Source organism: Ranitomeya variabilis, chromosome 7, assembly GCF_051348905.1.
Source record: "Ranitomeya variabilis isolate aRanVar5 chromosome 7, aRanVar5.hap1, whole genome shotgun sequence".
NCBI classification, from domain to species: domain Eukaryota; kingdom Metazoa; phylum Chordata; class Amphibia; order Anura; family Dendrobatidae; genus Ranitomeya; species Ranitomeya variabilis.
Window position 1 is genome coordinate 178,330,666 of NC_135238.1, and position 15,008 is coordinate 178,345,673.

The window sequence follows — 15,008 nt, forward strand, 5'->3', positions numbered from 1 at the left end:
ATATATTTCTATGTAGTTGCCACGCACGGGTCGGAAGAGCTGTTTCTAGTTGAAGCATTGCAGTCCAATCTCTGCCTGATTTATACTGCCTTCTGACTGCGTTCTTATGAAAGGGCATTCAACAATTTGCAGCAGGATCCACTTTTTGCACTAGTACATGTCTCTGATCTGCTACATCACTCTTGTTCCACAAAATGTAGATCTAGAAAACATGGTCTCTCCTGCCTTTTATATAATTTATAAAGGGTTGACTATAGCATAACACAATAAGTCGCGACTTAAGAAATGCAAAATATGTTTGATGCAACTGCCCCCTTTCATTTAACATAAGCTCTAAATACTGATTTTCACTGAGATTTGTGTCCCACCCATAGATCTTAACAGCTCATTTACATATTAAGAAAAAAGTGGATTTCTCAGGAATAAAGCTTCAGATTGCAGATATAAAGGCATCATTTTATTCAACTTTTTATGACCTGCATGCCCATATAGACAACTTAGGAGGGTTGTTCTTATGGACAGATTCCCTTTAAGCATTACTAATAGGTCTATTGTCATTATTGTATAAGTTAAGAGGGGACACACCAAGAATTGCAGTAAGTTTTTTTTTTTCTAGATAAAGGGGTTGTACATGGTGTAGCGTGGCTAAAGGGTGTCTAATCGATGGGAGATATGTGTCACATAGATGGCTTGCCACTGTGATGTAACCATAGCTACCTATATGTGTTTCAGGACCTGTGGTGATGTCACAACCACATGTCTGATCATGTGATGGGTTCTGGGTGTGGTTAGACCTATAAAAGAAAGCCTAACGCTTTACACAGTAGATATGTGTGGAGGTGCTAGCCTCCAGAGTGTGTTAAGGCTCCAGGACTGAGCCTGAAGGACTGGACACTTGTTTTCTTCTTTTTGCCTAAGCTAAAAGCTATTTGTTTTTTTGTTCTGCTATGAGGTTTATGAAGCAATAAACCTTTGAACTTTTGATGGAACATGCCTCCTAAGTCTCAGCCGTCGCACTTGAGTGAGTGAAACCCCTACAATTGGTGGTAGACGTGCGGGCAGCGTTCCCAGCGGAGACATAAGTCTATTATTGAATGTCCTGGGTTAAGTCTGTTGTAAGCCAGCAAGCATTGCCGGGGAAAATGGAGGACCTGCTGAAACACTTGGTCCAGTCGCAGTCACAGCAGCAAGAGACTAACAGGCTGTTTATGCAGCAGTTGCAACAGAACCAGCAAGAGACCAACAAGCTGTTGATGCAGCAGATACAACAGAGCAAGCAGGAGCAACGGCAGAGCCAGCAGGAGCAACGGCAGCAGATGCAGCTTCTGGCAACCGCCATCCAGGGCAAGACGAGCGCCCCAACCCCAGGTCTGGCTGATGACACCCACGTCCGGAAGACGGTAAGACGCGCATTGCAGAAAATGACTCCCGGGGATGATGTTGAGGCCTTCCTGCTGACGGTGTTTGAGAGGGTTGCTGAGAGGGAAAAACTACCGCCAGAACAGGGCAGAGGTATTGGCGCCTTACCTGATGGGGGAACCTCAGAAGGCATACTATGATTTGACCTTGCAGGATGCCAAGGAGTATCACAAATTGAAAGCCGAGGTTCTTGCATGTTTGGGGGTGACACTGACTGTTAGGGCACAGCGAGTTCACTGCTGGGCCTATCACCGGGACAAACCGCCTCGCTCCCAAATGTTTGACCTGTTGCACCTGGTCCAGAAATGGCTGCAGCCAGAGTCCTCTACGCCTGCACAGATGGTAGAAAGGGTGATGATGGATCGGTTTGTGCATTACCTCCCGAGGTCCATACGGACTTGGGTTGCCGAGGGTGATCCCCAGAGTGCTGACGAACTGATCGGACTGGTCGAGAGATACCAAGGGATGGAAGGCTCCTTTGGGAGGCAGCCCATGCCGTACTGGGGGTCCCAGAAAGGTGCTGAGTCCCAAAAAGGGGTGGCGCGTCCAAGGTACAAAGGGCGGGGGAGGTGGTGCCCAAGGTCCCTATGGGTGATATTATTTGCTGGAGGTGCCACAGGCCAGGATATATAGCTGCCCGTTGTTCCCAGACCACTGAGCAGATGGACTGCAGCATGGGACGCCGTAGTTCATACTATGCATATCCAGCCTGCAGTGTGAACTCTCCGCCCAACGAGGGGCCTCAAGCGTGTTCTGTAAAGGTGAACGGTCGAGCAGCAACGGCGCTGTTAGACTCAGGGAGCTTAGTGACCCTGGTGAGGGCCACTTTCCCTCTCCACCTGCTCCCGGGAAAGAAGGTCGGCGTGCGGTGCATACATGGTGATGCCAAGGTCTACTCTATGGCCAGGGTGGATATTGAAACGGCGTGTGGCACTGAGTACCATGAAGTTGGCATCATTCGGGACTTGTTGCACCCTATAATTATTGGTCGGGATTTCTGTTTGTTTTGGGTTTTGTGGGGTAAGAGTTCTGAGGTCACTAGCAAGAGTAGGGAACCAATGAACCCTAAAAAGGTATCGCCACACCCAGAGACAGACAGGTTTCCTTTTTGTGTCCTGCTTGGGGATGAAGAGGAAGTGTCCCCTGCATCTGACATTCTGGAGTTAGAGGTAACCGGTGAAAATTTTGGGACTGCCCAACATAGGGACCCAACTCTCAGGGAAGCCTGTTGTGAATTCCGCTCTTGGGCTCCCTCCGGTGGTTGTAAGTGGCACTTTTGTGAGTTCTGCTCTTGGGCTCCCTCCGGTGGTTTTGAGTGGAATGGCCGCTTGTTGGATTTAGCATCAGCAGCTGCTTCCACTGATCGTCTTTCTGGCTTGGCTATTTTAGTCTGGCCTTATCCCTCAGTCTTTGCCAGTTGTCAATTGTTCCTGCTTGGAGTCACAGCTCTTTTGGATTTCTCTGACACTCTGACCAGTTCAGCAAAGATAAGTCCTTGCTTGTCCTTTTGAGTCCACTTGTTGTGGACTTATTGTTCAGCACATTTTATGTTTTTTCTCTTTAGTCCAGCTTATCAGTATGAATCTATTCAGCTAAGCTGGAAGCTCTGGGCAGCAGATTTTGCCCTCCACACCTTTAGTCAGGTGTGGAGATTTTTACATTCTCTGCGGTGGACTTTTTTTAGTTTTTATTACTGACTGCACAGTGTTCTGTCCTGTACTATCTGTCTAGCTAGAAGTGGCCTCCTTTGCTACATCTTGTTTCATTCTACGTATGTCATTTCCCTCTCCACTCACAGTCATTATTTGTGGGGGGCTGACCTATCCTTTGGGGATTTTCTCTGAGGCAAGATAGCTTTCCTGTTTCTACCTTTAGGGGTAGTTAGCTCTTAGGCTGTGACGAGGTGTCTAGGGAGTGACAGGAACATCCCACGGCTACTTCTAGTGTTGTGTTGAGATCAGGAACTGCGGTCAGTATAGTTACCACCTGCTCAGAGCTCGTCGCATGTCGCTCCTGAATCACCAGTCCATAACAGTACAACTGGCCAAAGATGAGTTAAATGCATCTCAAAAGAAGGAAAAAAAAGAGTTCTGAGCCATTTTTTTTTCTTTGGTCTGTTTTGTCTTTTTTCTTCCTCGTAATCTCTGGGTGGTTCAGGATTTTGGCGCGGGCATGGATGTTCAGGGTTTGTTCTCTCGTGTGGATCAACTTGCTGCAAAAGTGCAGAGTATCCAAGATTATGTTGTCCAGACTCCGACTTTAGAGCCTAGAATTCCTACTCCAGATTTGTTTTATGGGGATAGATCCAAATTTTTGAACTTTAAAAATAACTGCAAATTGTTTTTTGCTCTGAAATCCCATTCAGCAAGTTAAAATAGTCATTTCTCTGCTGCGTGGTGACCCTCAGGAATGGGCATTCTCCCTTGAGTCAGGGGATCCGGCATTGCTTAATGTAGATGCATTTTTTCAATCGCTCGGATTATTGTATGATGAACCTAACTCTGTGGAGCATGCAGAAAAAACCTTGTTGGCCCTGTGTCAGGGTCAGGAAGCGGCAGAATTATACTGCCAGAAATTTAGAAAATGGTCTGTGCTCACTAAATGGAATGAGGATGCTCTGGCAGCAATTTTCAGAAAGGGTCTTTCTGAAGCCCTTAAAGATGTTATGGTGGGGTTCCCCACGCCTGTTGGTTTGAGCGAATCTATGTCTCTAGCCATTCAGATTGATCAGCGCCTGCGCGAGCGCAAAGTGGTGCACCATATGGCAGTGTCCTCTGAACAGAGTCCTGAGCCTATGCAATGTGATAGGATTTTGACTAGAGCAGAACAGCGGGGATACAGACGTCAGTATGGGCTGTGTTTTTACTGTGGTGATTCTGCTCATGCTATTTCTGATTGCCCTAAGCGTACTAAGAGGGTCGCTAGATCTGTTACCATCAGTACTGTACAGCCTAAATTTCTCCTGTCTGTGACCCTGATTTGCTCTTTGTCATCCTTTTCTGTCATGGGCCAGGCATTTGTGGATTCAGGCGCTGCCCTGAACTTAATGGACTTAGAATTCGCCAGGCGCTGTGGTTTTTCTTTGCAGCCTTTGCAGAGCCCTATTCCTTTGAGGGGTATTGATGCTACACCGTTGGCCAAGAATAAACCTCAGTATTGGACTCAGCTGACTATGTGCATGGCTCCAGCATATCAGGAAGATTGCCGTTTTCTGGTGTTGCATAATTTACATGATGTTGTTGTACTGGGTTTTCCATGGTTACAAGTACACAATCCAGTGCTGGATTGGAAATCTATGTCTGTGACTAGTTGGGGTTGTCAAGGGGTACATAGTGACGTTCCTTTGATGTCAATTTCCTCTTCCCCCTCTTCTGATGTTCCTGAATTTTTGTCAGATTTCCAGGATGTATTTGATGAGCCCAAATCCAGTTCCCTTCCTCCACATAGGGACTGTGATTGTGCTATTGACTTGATTCCTGGCTGTAAGTTCCCTAAGGGCCGACTTTTCAATCTGTCTGTGCCAGAGCATGCCGCCATGCGGAGTTATGTTAAGGAGTCTTTGGAGAAGGGGCATATTCGGCCGTCTTCGCCACCATTGGGAGCGGGATTCTTTTTTGTTGCCAAGAAGGATGGCTCCTTGAGACCCTGTATTGATTATCGCCTTCTTAATAAGATCACGGTCAAATTCCAATACCCTTTACCTTTGCTTTCTGATTTGTTTGCTCGGATTAAGGGGGCTAGTTGGTTTACCAAGATTGACCTTCGAGGGGCATATAATCTTGTTCGTATTAAACAGGGTGACGAATGGAAAACTGCATTTAATATGCCCGAAGGCCATTTTGAATACCTGTTGTGATGCCTTTCGGGCTTTCTAATGCTCCTTCTGTGTTTCAGTCCTTCATGCATGATATTTTCCGCAATTATCTTGATAAATTCTTGATTGTGTATTTGGATGATATTTTGATTTTTTCTGATGATTGGGAGTCTCATGTGAAGCAGGTCAGGATGGTATTCCAGATCCTTCGTGATAATGCCTTATTTGTGAAGGGGTCTAAGTGCCTATTTGGAGTTCAGAAGGTCTCTTTTTTGGGGTTTATTTTTTCTCCTTTGTCTATAGAAATGGATCCTGTTAAGGTCCAAGCCATTCATGACTGGATTCAACCCACATCTGTGAAGAGCCTTCAGAAATTTTTGGGCTTTGCTAATTTTTATCGCCGTTTCATTGCCAACTTTTCCAGTGTGGTTAAGCCCCTGACCGATTTGACGAAGAAAGGCGCTGATGTGACGAATTGGTCCTCTGCGGCTGTTGAGGCCTTTCAGGAGCTTAAACGCCGATTTACTTCTGCTCCTGTGTTGCGTCAGCCGGATGTTTCTCTTCCTTTTCAGGTTGAGGTTGACGCTTCTGAGATTGGGGCAGGGGCCGTTTTGTCACAGAGGAATTCTGATGGTTCCTTGATGAAACCGTGTGCCTTCTTTTCCCGAAAGTTTTCACCTGCGGAACGCAATTATGATGTCGGCAATCGGGAATTGTTGGCTATGAAGTGGGCATTTGAAGAGTGGCGACATTGGCTTGAGGGAGCCAAGCACCGCTTTGTGGTCTTGACCGATCATAAGAATCTGATTTACCTCGAGTCGGCCAAGCGGCTGAACCCTAGACAGGCTCAATGGTCCCTGTTTTTCTCCCGTTTCGATTTTGTGGTCTCATATCTTCCAGGATCTAAGAATGTTAAAGCGGATGCCCTCTCTAGGAGTTTTTTGCCAGATTCTCCTGGAGTCCTTGAGCCGGTTGGCATTCTTAGGGAAGGGGTGATTCTTTCTGCCATCTCCCCTGATTTGCGGCGGGTGCTTCAGGAATTTCAGGCTGATAAGCCTGACCGCTGTCCTATGGGGAAGCTGTTTGTTCCTGATAGATGGACAAGTAAGGTAATTTCTGAGGTCCATTGTTCGGTGTTGGCCGGTCATCCTGGGATTTTTGGTACCAGAGATTTGGTTGCTAGGTCCTTTTGGTGGCCTTCCTTGTCGCGGGATGTGCGTTCTTTTGTGCAGTCTTGTGGGACTTGTGCCCGGGCTAAGCCTTGCTGTTCCCGCGCTAGTGGGTTGCTTTCGCCTTTGCCTGTCCCTGAGAGGCCCTGGACGCATATTTCCATGGATTTTATTTCAGATCTTCCTGTGTCCCAGAAGATGTCTGTTATCTGGGTGGTTTGTGACCGGTTCTCTAAAATGGTCCATTTGGTACCTTTGCCTAAATTGCCTTCCTCCTCTGATTTGGTTCCATTGTTTTTTCAGCATGTGGTTCGTTTGCATGGCATTCCGGAGAATATTGTGTCTGACAGAGGTTCCCAGTTTGTTTCTAGGTTTTGGCGGGCCTTTTGTGCTAGGATGGGCATTAATTTGTCTTTTTCTTCGGCGTTCCATCCTCAGACAAATGGCCAAACTGAGCGAACTAATCAAATCTTGGAAACCTATTTGAGATGCTTTGTGTCTGCTGATCAGGATGATTGGGTGGCTTTCTTGCCGTTGGCCGAGTTTGCCTTTAATAATCGGGCCAGTTCGGCTACTTTGGTTTCGCCTTTCTTTTGTAATTTTGGTTTCCATCCTCATTTTTCTTCAGGGCAGGTTGAGCCTTCTGATTGTCCTGGTGTGGATTCTGTGATGGACAGGTTACAGCAGATTTGGACTCATGTGGTAGACAATTTGACGTTGTCTCAGGAAAAGGCTCAACGTTTTGCTAACCGCCGTAGGTGTGTTGGTCCTCGGCTTCGGGTGGGGGATTTAGTCTGGTTATCTTCTCGTCATGTTCCTATGAAGGTTTCTTCCCCTAAGTTCAAGCCTCGGTTTATTGGTCCTTATAAGATTTCTGAGATTATCAATCCAGTGCCTTTTCGTTTGGCCCTTCCAGCCTCTTTTGCCATCCACAATGTTTTCCATAGATCTTTGTTGCGGTGATATGTGGTACCCGTTGTTCCCTCTGTTGATCCTCCTGCCCCGGTGTTGGTTGAGGGGGAGTTGGAATATGTGGTTGAGAAAATTTTGGATTCTCGTTTTTCGAGGCGGAGGCTTCAGTATCTTGTCAAGTGGAAGGGTTATGGCCAGGAGGATAATTCTTGGGTTGTTGCCTCCGATGTCCATGCTGCCGATTTGGTTCGTGCTTTTCACTTGCCTCGTCCTGATCGGCCTGGGGGCTCTGGTGAGGGTTCGATGACCCCTCCTCAAGGGGGGGTACTGTTGTGAATTCCGCTCTTGGGCTCCCTCCAGTGGTTGTAAGTGGCACTTTTGTGAGTTCTGCTCTTGGGCTCCCTCCGGTGGTTTTGAGTGGAATGGCCGCTTCTTGGATTTAGCATCAGAAGCTGCTTCCACTGATCGTCTTTCTGGCTTCGCTATTTTAGTCTGGCCTTATCCCTCAGTCTTTGCCAGTTGTCAATTGTTCCTGCTTGGAGTCACAGCTCTTTTGGATTTCTCTGACACTCTGACCAGTTCAGCAAAGATAAGTCCTTGCTTGTCCTTTTGAGTCCACTTGTTGTGGACTTATTGTTCAGCACATTTTATGTTTTTTCTCTTTAGTCCAGCTTATCAGTATGGATCTATTCAGCTAAGCTGGAAGCTCTGGGCAGCAGATTTTGCCCTCCACACCTTTAGTCAGGTGTGGAGATTTTTACATTCTCTGCGGTGGACTTTTTCTAGTTTTTATTACTGACCGCACAGTGTTCTGTCCTGTACTATCTGTCTAGCTAGAAGTGGCCTCCTTTGCTACATCTTGTTTCATTCTACGAATGTCATTTCCCTCTCCACTCACAGTCATTATTTGTGGGGGGCTGTCCTATCCTTTGGGGATTTTCTCTGAGGCAAGATAGCTTTCCTGTTTCTACCTTTAGGGGTAGTTAACTCTTAGGCTGTGACGAGGTGTCTAGGGAGTGACAGGAACATCCCACGGCTACTTCTAGTGTTGTGTTGAGATCAGGAACTGCGGTCAGTATAGATACCACCTGCTCAGAGCTCGTCGCATGTCGCTCCTGAATCACCAGTCCATAACAGAAGCCTTTAATAATGTCACAGTTATTAATGGGGTTGCACAGGAGCCGGGGGCAGACACAAGATTTCCGCATTTTCTGATGAATGGCGAGTTGTTGTACCGAGTCACGAAAATGAGGGAGGAGTTGATAGAGCAGTTGGTAGTGCCGGGTCCATATAGACGGAAGGTATTGGATATGACCCATTCCCACATCTTGGGTGGACACCTAGGGGTGGAAAAAATGCAGGAACGGGTTGTGCAGAGGTTCTATTGGCCTGGGTGTCACCGGGAAATAGTGAACTATTGCAGGTCTTGCCCTACATGTCAGCTAACTGCCCCCAGTCCTCATTTCCGGAGCCCCCTTGTGCCATTGCCCATTATTGAGGTATCATTCAAGAGAATTGCCATGGACTTGGTCAGTCCCTTAGTTAAATCAGCCCGGGGCCATCAGTATATATTAGTCATCCTGAACTATGCCACACGCTATCCTGAGGCAATTCCTCTGAGAAATTCTTCCTCGAAGAGTATAGCCCGCGAGTTGGTCCATGTGTTTTCCTGGACAGGTCTGCCGAAGGAGATTCTGACTGACCAGGGGACACCTTTCATGAGCAAGGTGATGAGGGAGTTATGCAAAGTCCTGAAAATCTCCCAGTTGAGGACCTCGGTGTACCATCCCCAGTCAGATGGTCTTGTTGAGAGATTTAACAAAACACTGAAAAGCATGCTGAGAAAAGCTATAGAGAAAGACGGTAGAGACTGGGACTGTCTCTTACCATATCTGATGTTTTCCATTCGTGAAGTTCCACAGGCCTCCACAGGGTTCTCACCATTTGAGCTTCTATATGGCCGACATCCGAGAGGACTCCTGGATATAGCCAAGGAAACTTGGGAAGCCGAAGTTACGCCCCACAGAAGCGTCATTGAGCATGTGGCCCTGATGCAGCAGAGGTTTGCAAAGGTGATGCCTATCGTGAAAGAACACCTCCTCCAGGCACAAGAAGCTCAGGCCAGGGTCTACAACCGGTCTGCAAGAGTTAGGCAGTTCAAACCGGGAGACCGAGTTCTTGTGTTAGTTCCGACGCTGGAGAGCAAGTTCTAGGCCAAATGGCAAGGGCCATATGAGGTCGTAGAGAAGGTTGGTGAGGTAAACTATAAAATTCACCAACCAGGTAGACAGAAACCAATCCAAGTCTACCATGTCAACCTCATCAAGCCATGGCAAGATAGAGAGCCGGCAGTAACTCCATCTCTGCTAAGAAACCCAGAAGGTGAGGTTGGAGGGGTTACTATAGCGGAGACGCTATCGAAGGCCCAGAAACAGCAGTGCCGGGAGTTACTCCAGAAGAACAGGGACCTGTTTTCTGAGTTGCCTGGGTACACGAAGGTCATAGAGCATGAGGTCTTGACAGAGCCACATGTGCGCGTGAACATGAGGCCCTATCGAATTCCTGAGGCCCATCGAGAAGTAATCTCTAAGGAAGTGGAGCGTATGTTGAAGCTTGGAGTCATTGAGGAATCCAAGAGCGGTTGGTCGAGCCCAATTGTCCTGGTCCCAAAACCTGATGGGGAGTGGAGATTTTGCAATGACTATAGGAAGTTGAATGAGGTCTCCAAGTTCGACGCATATCCCATGCCCCGTGTTGATGAGCTCATCGAAAGGCTTGGGCCCGCCAGGTACATAACCACCTTGGATTTGACGAAGGGGTATTGGCAGATCCCCATGGCACAGGAAGCCAAGGAGAAGACGGCATTTTCTACACCAGATGGATGTTTCCAGTATGTCCGGATGCCGTTTGGCCTACAGGGAGCTCCGGCGACCTTCCAGAGGGCTATGGATAGAATCCTTGCACCCCATAAGGCATACGCTGCTGCGTACTTGGATGATATCGTCATCTTTAGCTGGGACTGGGAGAGTCATCTGGAAAAGGTCCAAGTGGTGTTTGATGCTATAAGAGAGGCGGGGTTTACAATAAACCCGAATAAGTGTGCCTTGGCTAAAGAAGAAGCTAAGTACCTTGGATATATAGTGGGTCATGGAGAAATAAAACCCCCAAATCAGTAAAGTGGAGGCAATTCAAACATGGCCAAAACCAGTTTCCAAAAAGCAAGTTAAAGCCTTCCTGGGAATCGTAGGATATTACAGGAGGTTCATCCCAAACTTTGCCACAATGGCTGCGCCTCTGACTGACCTGCTAAAAGGGACAAAATCAGTAATGGTTAAGTGGTCCGAAGAAACAGAGTCAGCCTTCCAAGAAATGAAAGAGGCTTTGTGTAAACAACCCGTTCTGATGGCCCCAAACTTCAAGAAAGAGTTTATTCTTCAGACAGATGCCTCAGATGTTGGGGTAGGAGCAGTCCTTTCCCAAGAACTACATGGGGAGGAGCATCCTGTTCTCTATCTGAGTAGGAAGCTGTCCTCGTCTGAAAAGAACTACTCAGTCGTTGAGAAGGAGTGCTTGGCCATAAAATGGGCGGTGGACACATTACGGTACTATCTGCTGGGATGTAAATTTAGACTGATATCCGACCATGCCCCACTTAGGTGGATGAGGGAAACGAAGGGTAGAAATGCTAGGGTTACCCGTTGGTTCTTAGCCCTGCAGGACTTCTGTTTCCATGTGGAACATAGGGCCGGAAAGCTGCACGGTAATGCTGATGCCCTGTCAAGAATCCCTTGTCTAGTGGGGGAAAGTGCCAAGCCCCACGGCTTTAGGCAGAGGGGGAGGTATGTAGCGTGGCTAAAGGGTGTCTAATCGACGGGAGATATGTGTCACATAGATGGCTGTGATGTAACCATAGCTACCTATATGTGTTTCAGGACCTGTGGTGATGTCACAACCACATGTCTGATCATGTGATGGGTTCTGGGTGTGGTTAGACCTATAAAAGAAAGCCTAATGCTTAACACAGTAGATATGTGTGGAGGTGCTAGCCTCCACAGTGTGTTAAGGCTCCAGGACTGAGCCTGAAGGACTGGACACTTGTTTTCTCCTTTTTGCCTAAGCTAAAAGCTATTTGTTTTTTTGTTCTGCTATGAGGTTTATGAAGCAATAAACCTTTGAACTTTTGATGGAACATGCCTCCTAAGTCTCAGCCGTCGCACTTGAGTGAGTGAAACCCCTACAATGGTTTTAAAACATGGCTGCTTTCCTCCAGAAACAGTATCACATTTGTTGTTTCTATTATTGTTTCTCTATTAACCTTTTAATGCATATAGATATATCAAGGGGATACAGATGAAACCAGTGCCGCTAGCGTAGTTTGGTGCCCCAGCTGCAAATTATAGGACAATACCACTCATTTGTCCCAATAAACAAAATTGAGAAATAGAAAATTATAAATTTGTGCTAGGGTATAACCTCTATGACTGCCCCTCAGTCTGCTTGAACGATAAATGTACTGGCTCGTTGTGCAACCCAAAAAATATAGAACATTGGTTGCTTATCTACCACCCACACTGAATTAGTGTAACGCTCGTTACAAAGGCTGCCTGTGGATGTCGGTAAAATAACGATAAAATATAATAAAAAAACAATGAGAAAGTGAGTGGGATCGCGCTCGTTCTAATGAAGGAAATTACCTGCTGTCTTGTGACTTCTTTCTAAATGCTGATGTCTCTGATATCCACTCCTAGGTCATTCACAATCGATAAAATTTGTATAAAGGCCAAGTGTCCTGCGTCGCTGTCCTGGTCGGTGACAAGCGTCCCTCGGTATCCGGCACCCGAGGGACGCTTGATCCCACGAGCGTGATCCCACGAGCGTGATCCCACTCACTTTCTCATTGTTTTTTTATTATATTTTATCGCTATTTTACCGACATCCACAGGCAGCCTTTGTAACGAGTGTTACACTAATTCAGTGTGGGTGGTAGATAAGCAACCAATGATCTATATTTGTGGGTTGCACAACAAGCCAGTACATTTATTGTGCAAGCAGACTGAGGGGCAGTCATAGAGGTTATACCCTAGCACAAATTTATAATTGTCTATTTCTCATATAGATATATCAGTTCATTCATGCTGGGTTCCTCAAGTGTAGCGGGGGCTCAAAAGCTGAGCTTTCTCCACACTCGGTGCTGGCTGTCAGAGACGTAATTAGAGTCTGATGAGTCAGTGCAAGATTTGGACCAGGGTCTAAAGCCCCCCCCCCCAAAGCCCCCCCCCCCCCCGAAATACTGCAAAAAATTGAGACCAATGCAAAATGTTCAGCTTGCCTGATTTTTCTCTTTATAGGTATAATTTTGAGTAAAATGTAATTTTTTTTTAGTCTATAAACTTCTGACAACATGTCTCCGAATTTCCAAGCAATAAATGTTGTATTTTTTTCTGACAGAGAAAAATGGTCAAAATAAGAAAAACAAACAGTACTTTCAGACCTCAAATAATGCAAAGAAAACAAGTTTATAATCAACATAAACAACAATACTAATGTTTTAACTCATTAAGAGTTCAGAAATCAATATTTTGTGGAATAACCATGATTTTTAAGCACAGCTTTCATGCGTCTTGGCATGCTTTCCACCAGTCTTTCACACTGCTCCTGGTATAAACATGTAAGCAGTTCTTCTTTGATGGCTTGTGACTATCCATCATCCTCTTGATTACATCGCAGAGGTTTTCAATGGGGTTCAGGTCTGGAGACTGGGCTCCCCATGACAGGGTTTTGATGTGATGGTCTCTTAATTTTTTCCAGAGCTGTATATATTTATGTATATAGTACATATATGTCTTCCATCCTGGTATGTATGTCCCTCATTATGGTGTATATATATGCCCTCAATCCTGGTATGTGTCCCTTGGGCCCCATCCTGGTATTTATATTCCCTGTTCTGCCTCTGTTCTTTAATGTATAGAAAAAAAAGTAAACCATTATACTCACCAGGGGGAACATAGAAGTATAATGCACTCCCCATAGTCCTCAGTATAGCATAATGCACAGTTCATAGTGCCCCCTACAGTATACTGCATCCCCACAGTCCTCCATATAGTATAATGCACTCCCCATACTCCTCCATACAGCCCTAATATAATGCACCCTCCATAATCCTCCATAGAGTATAATGCACACCCCATAGTCCTCCATATAGTATAATGCACAGCCCATAGTCCTAAATGTAGTATAGTGCGCAGCCCATAGTCCCACATGTTGTATAACCCACATCCCATAGTCCTCCATATAGTATAATGCAGAGCCCATCCTGGCATACGTCTCCCACCCAGGAATATGTCTCATCCTAATATACGGCTTCCATCCTAGTATATGACCCCCCATCCTGCCTTATGGCCCCTCCATCTTGGTATATGACCCCACTGTTGTTCATTAAACAGGAAAAAACGCTCCTACTGACCTTCCCAGTGCTCCCACTCCATGTGACCTCCGCTTCTGAAGCCAGCAGCTGATTTTGGCATGCAATACACTTCAGTTGCATGTGCGTCCTATGACGCATATTCAGTTGAAGTAGGGGCTGGCATCGGCGGGCCCCTAATCTGCTCGGTTCGACCACTGCTGGCTGTATTACATAACCAGCATCTATCTCTAAGGCTATGTGCACACATTGCAGATTGGGGTGCTGAATTTTCCGCACAAAATCCGCATCTCCTGGCAGAAAACGCAGGTGCTGATTTGCCGTGGATTTTATGCGGATTTTGTGCGTTTTTGATGCGGATTTTCTGCGGATTTTACCCCTGCAGATTTCTATTATGGAAGGGGTCCGAAGTAGCATGCTACTTCTTTTGTTCCGCCATGGTTTTCATGCGGATTTTTCCGCACCATTAGCGCAGCTTTTTTTTTTTACCAATTGATTTACATTGTACTGTAAATCACTGTGCAGAACTGTAGCATTTCTGCAGGGAAAAATCCGCTGCGGATCTAAACTAATTCTGCATCGTGTGCACACAGCCTTACAGCAGCACTCGAAGCTGAGCTCTAATTGCTGCTGTTAACCATTTAAATGCCACTCTCAATCTCTGACATTGGTGCAATGGTGAAACATGGATAACTTACCATTGTGGCCAGTTGTTCAGGTACCTTAAGGAGACTTAAAACCCCCCAAAAGTTTTATACATATAAAAAAAATGCAAAAATTTCAATCAGTCCTCTTTACTTCCATTAAAAATAAAGCAGTTAAAAAAAATAAGCATATCTGGTATCACTACACTTATAATCACTGCCTGGACCTCAGTGCACGTGCCCAGTTGTCTGATCGCCCCCTCCTCTGATAAGCAGCTCACTGTCAATAGACAATGTACATAGAAAGCTGTGATGTAGATGAGGGCAGCTTTTGAGCTTTGCTACATGCTACATCTAAAACTCTGATTGTGTCACAACTGCTGCACCCAGTAAGCTAAGTGATGCATCGTTGGAATCAGGGTCTTTTTTCCTACATTGTGATGCTCTTGGATGTGGTAGCAAAAACTTGGTGACAGATGCAGGCACCCTGTGGTCAGGTGTGGCAATGTTTTTGAAATGGTGATTTCTAATCCTGAACAATCCATTAAGACTCTCTATGTATCCAAATTGTGTTGAACTTGATCGAAGGACAGGTCTTGTGCCACTTCTTTGAATTATAAAGGAAGCAG

The 15,008-nt window shown here is 46.1% G+C and overlaps 1 protein-coding gene across 4 annotated transcripts in view; it reads left to right on the forward strand.

The window, feature by feature from the left end:
* The first annotated feature begins 1,120 nt into the window (after nucleotides 1–1,120).
* Nucleotides 1,121–15,008, forward strand: part of TRPM8 (transient receptor potential cation channel subfamily M member 8) — a 173,801-nt gene continuing 159,913 nt past the window's right edge. For all 4 annotated transcript variants that reach the window (XM_077272379.1, XM_077272381.1, XM_077272383.1 and 1 more), the window contains exon 1: nucleotides 1,121–1,400. The gene's annotated coding sequence lies outside the window, so the exon portion shown is untranslated. The remainder of the gene's footprint in view (nucleotides 1,401–15,008) is intronic.